We start from the raw sequence: 4,422 nt of genomic DNA, 5'->3' as shown, positions 1-4,422 counted from the left end.
GTATGCAGAAATATTCTATGTGCCATCGCCAATATCCTAAATACATGTCTAAGTACCAAAAAAAAATATTAGAACTTCTATGGATATTTAAAGATGGCTCTGGGTGTAAGAGGGAGCGCGATTAGTTTTAAAATTGGCACTAAGTGCCATTCTGTTTCAACTGACATTAGTATCAAAATGGCTGAGAATGATGTTTCAGCGTCTTGTCCTAATGTTATAAAACGTCGTAAAAATAGTGAAAAGAGTATGAATTGTGCGAGAAAAAACTGAAAGACGCCGGCAAAGGATATGTATCATGTGTTAATAAAGTGATATCTGCAAGAAAACCGCCAAATAATGAGGAAAATGCTAATTTAAATTTTCAAGTCATATTTTAATTTTCGTCAAGATTTTATCAGAGATTGGCAACCGTTTTCAAATTATGATATACAAGAATTGCATATGAGAACATATTATTAGAAAATAAGCCATAAGGATATTGTAAGTTTCGAAAATAACTAGTTGAAGATGATGTCATATTGTGATAATATTTGGTAGGGTTGTCAAAAAACGGTATTTTTTAGAAAATCTTTATCTTACGAAATTAAAAAAACAATAATGTAACATGGAATCCAAATTTGAAAAATGAATAAGAAATAAATATTAACAAAAATTAAATTTATTGCCATAAAACAAGTATACTTACATGAAAAAAACATAATATAGGTATGTAAAAAGAAATTCTCGCATATTGGAACATGAGTTATAAAAAATAAAATGAAAATTATTAATACGAGTACCTTTAAAAATATGACGAAAATGAAAGAATATGATATTGTTAGTATCAATATAGAAATTGGGTTTTGCAACTAAATCAAGATTTAGAAAGAGACGGCATAATATCTTTATGTTTGTATTTAAAAATAATAAAAAAGGAGTTTTTGTATAATTTGCGTATCCTTTGCCCTTGTCGGACATTGATGATTGCTTGTAAAAAATAGTTTCATTGGCCATTTCATTTCTCAGTTTAATTCATATTATAATTCTTTAAATTCTAATGGATTTCAGTTTTGTAATATTCCATTTAAGTCATTTTTTGCGACCCGGGTTTCGCCTTCCGGCATCTTCAGGCAGTGTACACTCACCAAAGGTTTCAATATAATAATATGTTTTATTTTAATAGATACAGTCATTCTTTTTATGAGTAATTGTGAAAATCCATTACAAAATGTCATCATCATTTGTTAATTATACTATTAATGGTTAAGTTAAGTATTATTTGATTATTCAGACACGTAAAAGGTTTCCTATCTCTTAGAAATATAAGAAGTTAATAACAATGTGTGTCATTGAGACTTAGTGCCTCGTTACCGACATAGAGCGAGGCACTTAGTGCTTATTTTAAGAAATTAGTGTTGCGACGTAGTGCTTTTCTAAAATGTCGTTGTTCAAACGTGTTTTTCTTAGAATGTTTAATTATAAATTGTATTTTTTTTTCTTCTAATGATATTAAGATTGTATGCTAAATCTATTGAGAATTTAATAAAATAGTGCTTTTATGAAAAATAAACGAACTATTCATTAAAACCGCTATATCTCAAATTCAACTTTTTGGTACTTAGTGCCTTTTTTATTTCGTGTATTCAATTGTAGATAAAAATTATTATTCTATATTAAAATATTCAAAGTTATGTATAAATTAATTGCATAATTTTAAATATTGTATAGATGTACGAGTATTTTTTGACTATTATCTATTATGGCTTGGTTTCGCAGGGTTTAATTGAATTTTAAAAACTAACCAACACCATCTTAAAATTGTAGTCTTATTTCAATGAAAACAAATACGTATGATTGACAAAGTTTAGTGTGCACTATTTATGGTGGATCTTAACCGCCTACCTCCACCCTTCGCCACTGATCTCTCTTATATGTCTCTCCTCTTCGTATAGTGGCAGGGAGGGTGAATATAATTCCTCAGCGAGTATATACACACGCAAGAGTGTCGAAAAAGTGAACTTTGTGGTTCTTGTCAAGCTTAAGACTAAAAACCATTACTCTTCTTTTCAGGCTAGAGTTAGTTCCCGAGTTGTCCGTTGGATGTTTCTTTGATGCAATATCGGCCAATATATTATTTTCTATCGTGATTAATGGTAGTGACGAAGATATTGGTACGTACTTACGTAAACACTGTCACAAAGATATCGATTCAAATTTCATCCATCAATAATCATCGCGAAGGTTCGTGTGGGTTCATACTAGGGCAGATAAAATTGCCTAAGGCATTACGGTTTAATCGGACAAATGTAGAGAATATCCATACCGGTTTACCGGTTATTTACCGATAATTATAAATGTTTTAAAATACAATTGTCATGATATTTGAAAAACAAATTTTAACATGGTTGTTTTATGACATCTATCATACATATTACCTACATACTAACATTTTCTCGACTTTACATTGCTAAACCATGAGTTAAGTTAGTAGCTTATATTTATAATCATATTCGCCCCTGGTGGCTTTAGGCTTGGAGGACGCAATATATTATTATAACACATATTATGTGTTTTCTCAAAGCCTGGTGTTTGTGATTGTTCAAAATTACTGACAACCACCATATATACGAAACAGCAAGGACATGGTTATTAATAATTAAAAAAAAAAAACATATTCACCTAACTAATTGGTTTTTTTCATTATCATTATTTGAATTAGTATTTCATAACACCCACTAACGGAATGAGCAATAATATCTGTTCACAATGAATGTTAAATTGTTTACAATTAACAGAACTTGTGCTCCTATCCCACGCTAGCCTGAAATAATCCTTCATATCCGTGTCTTTGTTAGAAGCAGGTCAGAGAAATATCTAAAAAAATGTAAATTAAAACCATCCCCTCAATAATGATCAATGTTACATGACTTGGGATATTCCTATTTGTTTATGGGGCGCATCTGCATTCGCGTCATTCCCTTCATCTGGAGTAAATGATCTGGATTATAGGTTGTTTGAGTTTACTGTGTGCGATTTTAATTTGATTTTAGCTTAATTTACTGATTTTAATTTAATTTAATTAAGACCGGTTTTTGAGGAAAGCCGGGAGAGGGTTCTCCTCTATAATTTCTAGTGGTGTATTGCAAAGTTTGGCAGATAAGAAAAGGTAAGAAAAAGGAAAGAAAAAGTTGTATAAGAAGAAGGAAAGAAAGAGATTTTAGTAAGTTTCGTCCGATTCTTCAGCAAAGTCCGTCCGTCTCCTCGCGTCACCGCCACCCGCCACCGTCGTTGTCCCCACACCCCACCTCGCTTTTGTCCCGTTTGCTTCAAGTTCATCAATGTTACATTTTGTCAGTTTTGAACTAAATATGCAACATTGGATCTACATCACATTTCCTCTGTTTTGGCGTATTTATTTTTCTGATCTAGCAACATTAAGTCACTTGTTTTTGATCTGTCATGTTGGCCTCCATGCAATAATGATCTAGATGCATCTGTCAAAATGGAGGATGGAGGATGACACGAAAGTTTTTGTTAACCCTGCGCGGATGCAAAAAGACTTCACAGAGAAAAATTCACATGGAAAATTGGAAGAGGAATAAAAAAAAGTGGTAAAGGAAATCAGGAGAGGCCTTTAATTATAAATAATTATTTCTTCTCAACAAAATACTTTACTTTGATTATCTCATGTCGTTGCAGCTTGACTTATATAACATTATGGTGTCATGAGTGCCTAAGTACATATTTTCACTAACATGTTAAAAAAAATACGTTTTTATCAATTGACGAAAAACCGGTAAGTAACACAATACATTTATCGGTAATTCGGTTAACCTAAAACCGGTAACGCATGTTACGCATGCTCTATTTCTCACCTACTAACATACTCTCACAATAATAAATCGATCGTTACCGAATATGTCACTTCAATACCTAAAAAAAGAGTTGTCATTTGATTGATTCTACGTACTTACACGGGTATATTTTGATATGACTTGGAATAGCTCACTGAGCCAGCGTCTGTTTATTATTCGTGCTTCGGTATAGGGTGGATACAAGTAGCATACAACTCCAAGCGGAGAACGGTGTTTATTCACAAAAAAGTACAATTACAATATTATTGCCGAGCAGGTATCGATAAGTAGACAATTCAATTCAATTTCAATTTATTTTTTAACATATTGTCGACATTACAAATTATAAGTTTAAGACGTTCACAACATGCTATGACACATTATTATAAAGGAAAAAAAGTACTCAATAAAAACGATAAACATGAAAATATAAAAAGAGAACATCATATAAACATACAAAGAAGTACACCGAGTTTGCTAAGGAGACCCTATTTTAAGAATTTATAAAATAGTGTCCAATTAAACTCACACTCACGCAAGTGGAATATATCAACAACCTTGGGAGAATAAAAAACTGATGCTCTCTATT

Source organism: Rhyacophila brunnea, unplaced genomic scaffold, assembly GCF_057557595.1.
Source record: "Rhyacophila brunnea isolate RB1 unplaced genomic scaffold, BYU_Rbru_1.0 scaffold_16, whole genome shotgun sequence".
In the NCBI taxonomy this organism is placed as follows: domain Eukaryota; kingdom Metazoa; phylum Arthropoda; class Insecta; order Trichoptera; family Rhyacophilidae; genus Rhyacophila; species Rhyacophila brunnea.
This window is presented reverse-complemented; position numbering follows the sequence as displayed.